General features: G+C 39.2%; 1 pseudogene; it reads right to left on the bottom strand.

Moving 5' to 3' along the window:
• Window positions 1-13731, bottom strand: part of LOC102839594 — a 223903-nt pseudogene that overhangs the window by 69554 nt on the left and 140618 nt on the right.

Here is a 13731-nt window from a genome sequence, read left to right as displayed (position 1 = left end):
TTAATAAAAATATATATTCCCTCTATAGCTAAGTTAAGGAGCTCTGGTAGCGTAGTGGTTATGAATCGGGCCGCGAACCTTAGGGTCAGCAGTTCGAAACTACCAGCTGTTCAGCGGGAGAAAGATGAGGTGTTCTGCTCCCGTAAAGATTTACAGCCTCGGAAACCCTGTATAGGGTCGTTATGAGTTGGAATCGACTCCACAGCATATAACAACAACAACAATAGCTAAGTTAGCAGTATTTAACTAATGGTTTAAATGTCTTATAAATCCTGTATAACAAATGCAAGTCAAAGAAACATCCTTTCCAACAATTTTTATCTTTTCCATTCTAGAGAGAAGTTATTGCAGGTATCCATTGTGCTTGACTTTCCATTTACGAGACACTAAAATCCTTTAGCTTTTGAAGACCTTACTCTTACCTCTATGAACCTTGTTCTGGAATGTCAAGGTTCAAAACTAGACAAGAGCCCTGTCCCATTCCAGAGGGTCACCCCTAGCAGCATGTGCACATGGAAGATGTGGAGGAATGACAAAGTCTTTAATCGTCTAGCTTCCTAGGATGCCCTAGTGTCCTGAATCTCAAATGTGTTCTTTATCAAGTTGTTCTTCTAAGCTTCTCAGAATACCTTTCTTTAAATTCTTCTTTAATTTTACATCTTTTTATTTCCTTCAGGTGGTCTGAAGCCAATGTTTAAAGGCCACTTGATGGATAAAGATTGTGTCAAATAATTTCAATATTATTTATATTGCTGTTCTTCACTGTTGTTAGTTATCATCAAAGCAATTCAAACTATGTGCACAGAGTCGAACTGTACAGTAGAGTTATTAAGGTGATAACTTTTCAGAAGCAGAGTGCTAGGTCTTCCAAGGTGCTTCTGGGTTGGTTCGAACCACCAAGCTTTTGGCTAGTAGTCAATTGCTTAACTGACTGCTGCAACCAAAGACTATAATTCATAACCAGGTTGTTGTTTTTGTTAGGTGTCATGAGATTGGTTTCGAATCATAGTGTACAACAGAACAAAACACCGCTTGGTCTTGAGCCATCCTTACAATTGTTGCCATGCTCGAGCCCATTGCTGCTGCTGCCACTGTGATAATCCATCTTGCTGGGGGTCTTCCTCTTCTTCTCTGACCCTCCACTTTACCAAACAAGATGTCCTTCTCCAGGGACTGGTCCCTGTTGATAACATGTCCAAAATATGAGAGGCAAAGTATCCCCACCCTGGCTTCTAAGGGACCCTGCAGCTGTATTTCTTCCACAACAGACTTGTTTGTTTTTCAGGAGTCCATGGTACTTTTAATATTCTTCTCCAACACCATAACTCAAATGCATCAATTCTTTTACAGTCTTCCTTATTCACTATCCAACTTTCACATGCATATGAAACAACTGAAAATACTATGGCTTGGGTCAGGTGCAGCATAGCCCTCAAATGGATACCTTTGCTCTTAAAAACTTTAAAAAGGCGTTGTAACCACATATTTGCCTCATGTGATAAGTCGTTTGATTTCTTGACTGCTGCATCCATGAGTGTTGACTGTGGATCCAAGCAAAATGAAGTATTTGACAACTTCACACTTTTCTCCATTTATCTTAATGCTGGTCCAGTGGTTAAGCTTTTTGTTTTCTTTACATTGAGGTACAACCCATGCTGAAGGCTGTAGTCTTTGATCTTTATAAGTATGTATTTCCTCCCTTTCCAGCTTGCAAGGTTGTATCATTTGCATATCTCAGGTTGTTGATGAGTCTTGCCCTATATCTGATGCCACATTCTTCTTCATATCATTGGTTCTTGATCATATGCTACCTCTTGAAACGGTGGAACGTTAACCATTTCCTTTTGGTACAGTGACTCTGTGTATTCCTTCCATCTTCTCTTGATGCTGTCTGCATCGTTCAATAATTTTCCCAGAGAATCCTTCAATGACAGAAGTCAAGGTTTGAATTTTTTCTTCAGTTCCCCCAGCTTGAGAAATCCTGAGCTTGTTCTTCATTTTTGGTTTTCTGATTCCATATCTTCACATATCTTGTTATAATATTTGGCTTTATCTTCTCAAGCTTATCTTTGAAATTTTCTGTTCAGCTCTTGTACCTCTTCATTTCTTCCATTTCATTTAGCATCTCTATGATGGAGAGCAAGTTTCAGTGTCTCTTCTGGCATCCATTTTGACCTTTTCCTTCTTTCTTGTCTTCTCAATGACTGTTTGCTTTCTTCCTGTAGGATGTTCTTGGTGTCATCCCACAACTCTTCTGGTCTTCGGTCTTTAGTGTTTAACGTGTCAAATCTGTTCTTCAGATGATCTCTAAATTCATGTGGGATATATTCAAGGTCATATTTTAGCTCTCATGGACTTGTTTTCATTTTCTTCAGCTTCAGTTTGAATTTGCATAGGCGTAATTGATGGTCTGTTCCACAGTCTGCCCATGGTCTTGTTTTCACTGATGATATGGAGCTTTTGCCTCACATCTTTCCTCTGATGTAGTCAATTTTATTTCTATGTATTCCATCTAGTGAGGTCCATGTATATATTCATCTCTTAAGCTGTCTAAAGAAGGTATTTGAAATGAACATATCATTGATTTTGTAGAATTCTATCATGTGATCTCCAGCATCATTTCTAACACCAAGGCCATATTTTCCAACTACTGATCCTTCCTCTTTGCTCCCAACCTTTGCATTCCATTCACCAGTAATGATCAATATATACATACATGATCATATTTGATTGCATGTTTGATCAATTTCAGATGGAAGAAGTTGATAGAATTCTTCTATTTTGTCCTTACTGGCTTTAGTATTTGGTGTATAAATTTGAATAATAGTGGTATTACCTGGGCTTCCCTGTAGGTGCATGGATATTATCCTATCACAGCGTTGTACCTCATGACTGATCTGTATATGTTCTTTTTGACGATGAATGCAACACCATTCCTCTTCAATTTGTCATTCCCGGCATAGTAAACCATGTGGTTGTCACAACAACAATGCCTAAGATATCGATGCTTATGCATTCCACTCCATTTTAGACAACTTCCAATTTTCCCAGATTCATACTTCATACATTCCATGTTCCGATTTTCAATGAATGTTTACAGCTGTTTCTCTTCATTTTGAGTTGTGCCCCATCAGCAAATGAAGGTCCCACGGGCTTTTCTCCCACGGGCTTTACTCCATTTGCGTCACCACAGTCAACTCTACTTTGAGGAGGCAGCTCTGCCCCAGTCTCATTTTGCGTGCCTACCAACCTGAGGGGCTCATTTTTGGGCACTATATCTGACAGTGTTTCTCATATGGGACAAAGGATGGTTCACATATCATAGGAAGTACATGCTTGTTAAAGCCCTGATAGCATAGTGGGTTGTGAGTTAGTCTGCTAACTGTAAAGTCAACAGTTCAAATCTACAACCCATTCTATTTCTGCTCTTGTGAAGCTTTACAGCCTCCGAAACTTTAACAGGGTCACTATGAGTCAGAATCCACTCCATGTACACCACCACCATCACCATGACCTGCTTGTTAAGGACGCAGCTACAGGCAGAGGACTGGGGTGTATCTGAAAGGTGCTTCTGGAAACCAAAGTGGCTTCAGAATACAGTGAATGGAGTATGATGGAAGGAGTCCACTTGTGTTGCTATGCATCCATGCTAATCTGCATAATATTTTAGTTCATTCCTGTAAATTAAATAGAAAATGTTTAACCTGTGATGTCCTGAATAATGTGGATCTCAGATATGGCCGATTCCTTGGCACCTTGGAGTGGGACGAACAGCTTGACCTGGCAGGATTTTCACATCAACTGGTCCTTCCTTCAGGAAGTAAAAGAACAGTATTTAAAAACACCCTCAGTAGAAAAGAACTGGAAAGTTAAAAGTATGCATATGATATTAATTGAAATTTTACAAATTAAACATAAACCATTACCAAAAGGTAGTTATTGACTAGTAATAACGATGTATAAACTGATTCAGATAGAAAATATCAGTGCTTTAATAAACACTAACAACAACTAATATCAGAGACACAGAAAAGTGAATAGACATTAAAGAAAAAATATTTAAAAATGCAAATAGGTATGAGTATATTCACTTATTTCTTTCAGATATTATTCCTAGCAATATAACCATGAGTTATAGACATTAGGTCTGGTTTGTGGCTTTCCAATGAAAGCCTCAACCAACCAGGAAGGATTCTCAAAATGCTAAACAAACCCAAGATAACAAATATGGTAGGCTGTGTGCAGTAAGCATGGCCCTACACAGACTTATTCACATATGTCGAAGCTAGCTGAAGAAAGAGCCATCTGATTATGTGCTGTGCCTAACCATTCCAAGCCAGCAATCTACCTCTAAAGATTATAAGGATTAAAAGTCCCATGCATTGTTCTGTGATTCTTTTCCCCTAGTCACCACATACACAGGCGTAAGTCCCGGGAATGTCATTTCCCATACTGTCATACTATTCTGGACCTTATTTCTCTGGCTATCTCATATCTCTATCCCTCCCCAGATCTCAGACCTCCTTGTTCAGTAAAAATACTCCTTATTTTTTCATCCTAATCTCAATATTTTCTCCTCCCCATTAGCAGAAAAATTTCTATTAGGCTCCATCACATCTTCCCTACCTCTACCCTTGTCTGTCAGCCTGCTGTCTTCCTTATTCTTCAGGGAGACTTTGGTGCCTATTCAATCCCCATATCATGCTGCTATTGCCTTACATAACCTCAATAACTACATGGCCAGCCCACTCAATATGCTATTTTGGATGATCAGCAACCATATCCTCTCTAATGGCCTCTTCTCTGAATCCATCTGGGCAAAGGAAGTCCTGGATCTTGTCATTGCTCAAAATGAACTGCCTCTAAAATCACTAATCAACATCCCATCTGATGACAAACTCATATTCTTCCAGACAGCTTACTCAGGTACCCCAAGTGTAATGGCTTTCAACATTAATGAATTTCCAGGCCATTATTTCCATTCTCCTCCTCCCCCCATCACCAGTCCCCTCTCACCATTGAATCTATTATTTGACCATGTCTTGGAAATAACCTAAACTCTCTTACCTCTGACTTTTTATCACACCTTATTAGTAAAACAAAAGGCAAACATACATTAGTTGAACCTTCCTGCTTCTTTGTGTTTTGCATAACTAAATATGTACTGCTAGCAAAATTCAATCAATCGATCAATCAATCAATCAATCAATAATGACACACAGTGCAGACCACCTATTACCCAAACCTTGCCATCTCCCACATCACTTCCACTCTCCTTAATCTTCCACTGCTCTCCATTCTTTTGCTCTTACCAACTGACTTTTCCTCTTACTCGACTAGAAAATAGAGCCAGTGGACAGGAACTCTGAAAACCATGGCTTTCAACCTCAACACCACCCAGCTGTGTGCTACTGTTTCCTCTCCTTCCTCCTGATTACAATGCAGCAGATGCCTATATCTCCAGTTAAGGACCTCATTCAGTTTATATTCTCTAGAATCTTTGGGCACTCATATATTTCAATAATTACCTGATTATTGATTCTACAAATCAACATTTAAACATACTCCACTTTCCATTTTTTTCCTGCTTCAGAATCAAACTTGTCAAATAAGTTATACTTAAGTTTCCTCACATTATACTTCTCAAACTACTTCTATCTTACTTCTAAAGTCTTAAAAACTTTCTATGTACTTATTTCAATATGCACTACTGAGAATGGATCATATTCAATCACATAGAAATACATATCATATTTGGTTATTTCCTTCATGAATTATTTGTGACAATTGTGACAATTTGTGATACCATACTCCTAGTTTCCTTTTTGTATATGGATATTCTTTTGTAATCTCTTTTGCCAGTTTCATCTTCTCAATTTTGCTTTATAATGTCAGAGAACATTGAAGTTTGTTTCTGGACCCTCTTTGTATTTTACACTCCCTTCCTGGGTGATACACCCATTTTCTACAGTTTAATTTAACAAATACATATTATATATACTCATAGACTGTAACCCAGACACTCTTTAAGTACCAGACCTATATATCCAACTTTGCACTTAACATCTTCTTTGGTCTTAAAGACCTTTCCAATTTAACATGTTCATAACTGAATTCAGCATCCTGTGCCTCAGCTTTCTCTTCCTCTAATGGTAGTCATCTTAATAAATCACAGTACTATTCATGCCAGAAAACTAGAAGTCATCCTTGACATCCCTTCTCTTTCATTTTACTCTACCTCAACTTCCAGTCAATCCTCAGTCTCTTACAGATTTTTTTTTAATGTTTTATTATGAATTATGTGATAGTTTACATGGGAGAACATTACTTTTACATTCATCCTATTGTATATTGTTTCATTGCCATGGTTACAATCCCCTCCATGCATCATCAACCAGCCAAGGGTATATCCTGCAAGCCTGACCCCTGGTCGTCAGCACACAGCGCCCTCTTCCTCTCTGGTTCTAAAGTCCCCAGCTGCTCCATCTCTCCACATCATTGTCTCTGCCTCCATCTCTGGCATCATTGTTTCTCTGGATAGGGTCACGCACTCTGCTCTTCTCCCTTCATGGTCCCAGGAACTTCAGCTCCTAGACTGCAAAGTCAATCACTCCCCTCCTTTTGCTACAAAACGTCTACCTTTACATTACTAACCCTCACAGTCAGTCTTGATAACAATTATTCACTATTTCATTAGCCCCACTCAGAAAAATCAGATACTACTCAGTGGAGATTTTACACTTCTCCGTGCCCTCAGTATCTAGGCTCCCTCTTGAAAACTTATAAGCCAGTCATTTATTGCCTTTGTAGCCCCCCATTTTGGGTAGCCAATGTCCAAGTTGCCCATCCCTATCTACTCTGTGTACAGAGGTGGTGGGAATGATCCTCACTATAAAGATTTGTCCCCTCTTTTGAGCTACTGCATTCATAGGTGTAGGTCAAGTTCATCAAATTGTACCAGATTACTCTTTTTTTTTTCCTCTTCTTTCTTCTTCTAGTTGAGCTCTGGTCATCCAGTCATTGAAGCCAGGTCAAGTGGGTATTATCTGCAAGTGTGGGTGTTCTTATGCATATGCCCTCTCTTCTTATCAGCTGGATGCTTCACTCTCCACTCTAGTCCTCTGTGGCTATGTCACTGACTCTGTGCCCAAGAGTCACCAGGTCTTTCCCCAGTGCTGGCCAACCAGGTATCCACCTGGGTTCACAGGAGTATATTGAATGTCATAGGGCTTAGCTCGCAGCGTCATTGTTGTTTGTCCCTCACTTCCCCTTATTGGTGATGAATGTGGTCACCAATCAGAACACATGTCTGCTCATGTATTCCCAATGAGTCTTAGTCTTGGAAGGGGGTTTGCCCTGAGGGGACCTGACCACTTGCATTGATGTCTCCTGGGTGAACAACTTGCTTGTTCTTGTAGTAGTCGGACTGCCATTATTGCTTTGTGTTTTTCCTGTCGGTCTTTCTTTCAAGAAGTACCTTCTGTTCTTCTAGCCGCTTCAGGTTGGTCTGCTTGTCATTTCAAGTGAAACTTTCCCACCTCAGAAGATTCTGGATGGAGTTCAGGATTCCACCTATGGTCTTATGTAATGCAGAAGCTCCACAGGAAGTCTCCTTCACTAGGCACCTTGTAGACCCATTTTAGGTGTTCCAATCAGTTGTAGGCAGAAGATGGAGTTACAAGCTTTATGGTGGTATTTCTGGCTATTCCGTTCTCTTCTTCTCAAGTGTGTATTTTAAAATGGTATGCAAGGGAAAACAAGATCCAAAAGACAGCAAAACATCTTAACATTATTTTCCCCCTTTTCCCCATTCCAACCATGTCTCAATCCCTGTATCCCAGAGCCCTGTTGTTCCAAGGTTGTGCATACATCATTATTTACCTCTGTCCCACTTAGCCCATGCAAACCTGCCTAATTGTTTTCCCATCCGCCTTGTCCTTCCATTTCTCCTCCCCTTTCTAGTATATTGCCCCCTCCCTAGCACCCAAACTATCCTGTGTTTATTCCCCACCCTGTGCTCCACCTTCCCCTCCCTCCCCTCGTCCCAACCCCCACATTACAGTAACCAGCAAAGAATCCCTCCACCCCTTTAGTATGGGTTCTTTTTCTTAGTCTTTTACAGTAGTGGTCCTATGCAGTATTTCTCCTTTTGTGACTGACTAATTTCACTCAACATAATGTCCTCAAGCTTCATCCATGTTATGTGATAGCTTACAGCTTCCTTGTTCTTCAAGGTAGCATAATTTTCCATTGTGTGTATATACTACAGTTTGTGTATCCATTCTTCCATTGATTGGCACTTAGGTTGTCTCCATCTTTTTTGTTATTGTAAATAGTGCTGCTATGAACATTGGTGTGCATATATCTATTCATGTTATGGCTCATATTTCTTGTGGGTAAATACCAAGTAGAGGAATTACTGAATCATAAGGTATTTCTATTTTCAACCTTCTGAGGAAGTGCCATATTGCTTTTCAGAGAGGTTGGACCATTTGCAATCCCATCAGCAATGCAGTCGCGTCCCTGTCTCTCTGCATCCTCGCCGGCATTTTTTGTCGTCTTTTTTTTTTTTGATCTTTGCTGTTATTGCTGGTGGAGATGATATCTCATTGTTGTTTTGATTTGCATCTCTCTGGTAGCGTAGTGGTTACGAATCGGGCTGCAAATCTTGTAGTTCGAAACTACCAGCTGATCTGCGGGAGGAAGATGAGACTTTCTGCTCCCGTAAAGATTTACAGCCTCGGAAACCCTGTTCAGGGTTGCTATGGGTCGGAACCGACTCGATGGCAGTTAACAACAACAATGGCTAGTGATCGTGCTTTTGGCTACCTGGATTGCCTCCTTGGTGAAGTGTCTGTTCATGTCCTGTGCCTATTTTTTAGTTGGGTTGTTTGTGTTTTTCTTGTAGAGGTGTTGTAGTTTCCTATATATTTTAGAAATGAGTCTCTTGTCTGATGTGTCGTTGCAAAAGATTTTTCCCATTCTGTGGGTTCCCTTTTTACTCTTTTGCTGAAGTCTTTTGATGCACATAAGTTTTAATTTTTAGTATGTTCCAATCATCTATTTTGCCTACTTTTGTTTGTATAGTTTTCAATATGTTTTGTAGTCTGTGTATTCCTTGAATTAGTGCCCTCACATTTGTTCCCATGTTTCCATTGATGACCTTCATAATTTTGGGATTCACATTTAGGTCTTTAATCCATGCTGAATTGGTTTTTGTATAAGGTGTAAGGTAAAGGTCTTCTTTTGCATAATGCTTTTCAGTTCTGCCAGCACCATCTGTTGAAGAGACTATCCCCTCTGTATGTGATATTTTTAAGTACTTTGTCAAAAATCAGTTGGCTCTATGTGGATGGGTTATTTTCTGGATTCTGGATTCTGTTCCATTGATCAATGTATCTTTCATTGTACCAGTACTATGTTGTTTTGGCCACTGTAGCTGTGTAATAAATTTTGAAGTCGGGGAGTGAGAGGCTTCCAACCTTATTCTTCTGCTTAAGCAGTGCTTTGCTTATCCTGGGTCTCTTTCCTTTCCATATAAAGTGTGTAATTGTTTTTTCCATCTCTGTGAAGAATGTCATTGGAATCTGGATTGGGATTGCATTATACATGTAAATTGCTTTGAGCATTATTGACATTTTCACAATGTTAAGTCTTTCTATCCAGGAGCATGGTATACTCTTCCATTTTTGTAGGTCTCTTTTGGTTTCTTGTAATAATTTTCTTTTTATAGGTTCTTACAGATTTCTTTAAACTGCTTCTAACCTATTTCCTCTTTCTCATTTTAGTGACCAGCCTACTGTAATTGGAGTCAATTCTCCAATCTGCTGTTTGGAGAATTGCAGTAAGTATTCATTACTTATCACAACCTATTTTCCGCCTTGCAAGCAGAGTGGTATTTTCAAAATACAAATTTAATCACATCACTTCCTTTCTAAAGGCCTTTTGTTGCTTCTCATTGAGTCTAAAATCTTCAGCTTGGCCTACCTATCTGGCTCTTCAGATATATCTTACTCCATTTTTTTCTTAATAAACATTTTCTATCTATACTGGCTTCCTCCTTTTCCTTGAATCATATATGGTCTTTTGTTCTCAGGATATTTGAATATTGTGGAATAAACCTCTAATATGTTTGCCTAGTTAACACCTACTTATCCTTCAAATCAGTTCACTTCCCCAGGCAAACTTCCAATAATAGGTTAGGTTTCCATTTTATATGATATTCACCTTAACTCTAAAATAAATATTTGTTTATTGTCTACCTCTCAGGCTGTAAGTTGCAAGGCTATCTTTAGTTCACAATTACTACACCAATTCCTAGTACTTTGAGCAACATGACACATTATTGTTGCACAGTAATGCTTACTGAATGAATAGAGAAGTATTCCACAGTTCTCTCAAGATGCACAGAGTGCACCAAAGAGGTCAACATACACTAAAACAAATGATATTACAGTGTGATCATGTTGCATGAACATACTAACTAGGTCATATAGTGTGCTGTTAATATAACAAGTATTTACACTTCAGATATATTTTCAGTATGTTGACTGGAAAATAAGAAAGTGTGTTAGGCATTTACTGTGTCCTCGTGACTTTGTAAAACATCTTGAGAGTTAGATAGAAATAAGAGATGCCCTATCCAAAAGCAAAAAGAATTCTTAAATAAGAGGAAATGACGTGAAAAATTGCAACATGTACCTAATTAAGAAATACATATGTGACAATTAGTAAATAAAATATCTATGAACTAAAATAAGTATAGCATATCAACTTTTCTATGAACTACGTCTCATACTCTATTTCCAGGGCCACCATCATGAAGACCTTGAACAGTAAACCCAGAAGCAAACAAACAAAATATACTCTTTATCATCCAGCTCAGATGTAACTTTCTGTGGACTACATTCCACTTGCACTGAATTCTCAATGAATGATACTAATATGTTTTCCAGGACAAAATTCATGTACTTGATTAAATTAAGATTTGCTGTGATATTTTCAGTATTTATCAGTGCATATTCATCTTCAGATCCCAGAGGGGTGCCATAATTCTCTCCTTGTTAGAGCTGTTAGGAAGGGTATGACCTCAACTCTCTGGAGAAGAGTTATTATTACATTAAGAAGCACAGCAAGGGACATAACAAGGAAATCAAGAAAAGCATGCAATCAAAGTGCACCAAGCCTAACAATTTTCTCATTACGCTGTGTATGATGAAATGTAATGGGTTGATTCAATGGTGGGTTAGACAGGGAGCTGTCCCTTAGGGAAAAGAATTCTACGACAGATCTCATTACATAGCCTCCTGGATAAAGGGCACTTATTCATAATCAAATTCGTGCTTTTCTCCAAAAAAATAAAAAACCTAAGTTTTCTTTAAGAATTTCTGACTTTCAATATGTATATTTAGAGAATTATATATCGAGAAAAAATAGTCTCAGGTCATCTATCACTTCTTCAGAAAGATCATTGTTGGTCATATCCTTCTTACCTTCTTTTACTCACTTCTAACTGCAGTTATCTTCCCGGTTTATTTGATTATCACTCTTCTTTTACTAAAATGAGGACCTTATCTAACTGCTTCATATTTGGGGTTTCATTGGTTAATTTTTGAAGTATATTGCCAGACGTTTTTTTCCTAGTCTTAATCTTAAATTTCTGCTGAAACCTGTCCATCATGGGTGTTTGAACTACCAGTAGCATAGTTCCCAGCATCACAGCAATAGATAAGATACCACAAAATGAAAAAAAACTGGTCGACTTGTTAATTTTGGATGCATGATCAGGTAAGACCAATAAAAGGACATCACATTTGTAGAGGAACAGTGAAAGGGAGGGGAACTCCCAGCAAGAAGGCTAGACACAATAGTCACAACAATAGTCTCAAACATGCCTGTTACCATGGAGATGGTACAGGACTGAGCAACACTTTGTTCTAAGGTAAAGGTCACCTTGAGCCAGAGTTAACTTGTTGGCAACTTACAACAACTAGAACAACATGTTTACCATTGCAGTCTGGCACTTACTAGAGTTGTTAATTGCCATCGAGTTGGTTCTGACTCATAGCGACCCTGTATAGGGTTTCCAAGAAATCGTTGGTGGGTTGAACTGCTGACCTTGTGCCTTGCAGTCCAGGAAGGGAATAAAATAGGTGCTCAGTAAAACTTTGTTTGATGAATGAATAAATAGGAATGGCAACAACAACTGATATCTAGAAGCAAATTGATTGTGTATATATTATTCTCATTGATTCTGACATAATGCTGTGAGATAACCACTATTTCTTTCATTTCATATTGTTGCTGTTGTTCTTAAGTGCCGTTGAGTCGGTTCTGACCCATAGCGACCCTGTTAATGGTTTCCGAGCAGCAGCTGGTGAGCCTGAACCACCAACCTTGCAGTTCAAATGGCTTTGTAGTCCGGCTCATTAACCCACAGCGCCACACCAGGACTCCTCATTTCATATTGTTGTTAAATGCCGTCAAGTCGATTCTGACCTATAGCGATCCTGTACAGGGTTTCCAAGGAGCAGCTGGTGAGCTTGAACCACAGACCTTGAAGCTCAAACGACTTTGCAGTCTGACACATTAGCCCACAGTGCCACACCAGGATTCCCATTTCATATTAGGACTTGTTTAAAATGGATCTCCAGGCTTATATTTCCATACACTTTGAGATATTTACTTTATCATGTCGGTTTCAAGTTTATTATGGAAATTCTACTCAGGAAGGAGCAAATCTAATGCCAATCAGTGTTGTTTATGCAAGGAGGAAAAATAAAGGGGAAAATACCCTTGCAAGCAAGAAATTGTGTGAATAATACTAAATACTACCGTGATTTTTGCATTATATTAAATATAATTTCCATCACTTATCTGTCAGTTTGTCATACTGTGGTGGCTTATGAGTTGCTGTGATTCTGGAAGCTATGCCACTGGCATTTTAAATACCAGCAAGGTCACCCATGGTCGACAGGTTTCAGATGAGCTTCCAGATGAAGACAGACTAGGAAGAAGGAGAGACAAGCTACTTCCAAATATTTAGTCACTGAAAACCTGATGAATAGCAGAGAAACACTGTCAGATATAGTGCCAGGAAATGAGCCCCTCAGGTTGTAAGACACTCAAAATGCGACTGGGGAAGAGCTGCCTCCTCAAAGTAGAGTTGATCGTGATGATGCAAATGGAGTAACGCCCATAGGAGAAAAGCCCATGGGACCTTCATTTGCTGATGGGGCACAACTCAAAATGAAGCAAAACAACTGAAAACATCCATTAAAAATGGGAACATGGAATGTACGAAGTATGAATCTAGGAAAATTAGAATTGGTTAAAAATGAAATGGAACGCATAAACATCGATATCTTAGGCATTGTTGTTGTTGTTGTTAGGTGCCATCGAGTCTGTACTGACTCATAGCAACCTTATACACAGCAGAATGAAACACTGCCCAATCCTGGGCCAACCTCGCTATCATTGCCATGCTTGAGCCCACTGATGCTGCCGCTCTGCCAATCAATCTCGCTGGGGGTCTTCCTCTTTTTTTCTACCCTCCACCCTACCAAATATATCGTTCTCCAGTGACTGGTCCCTCCTGAAATCTATCTGAAGTATGAGAGACGAAGTCTGGCCATCCTGGTGACCAAGGAACACTCTGACTGTACTTCTTCCAATACAGATCCGTTGGTTCTCTTGGCAGCCCATGGAACTTTCAGTATTCTCCAACACCAT

Source organism: Chrysochloris asiatica, unplaced genomic scaffold (assembly GCF_000296735.1).
Source record: "Chrysochloris asiatica unplaced genomic scaffold, ChrAsi1.0 scaffold00122, whole genome shotgun sequence".
NCBI classification, from domain to species: domain Eukaryota; kingdom Metazoa; phylum Chordata; class Mammalia; order Afrosoricida; family Chrysochloridae; genus Chrysochloris; species Chrysochloris asiatica.
The sequence above is the reverse complement of the archived record's forward strand: the minus strand, read 5'-3'. Positions and strand labels throughout refer to the sequence as shown.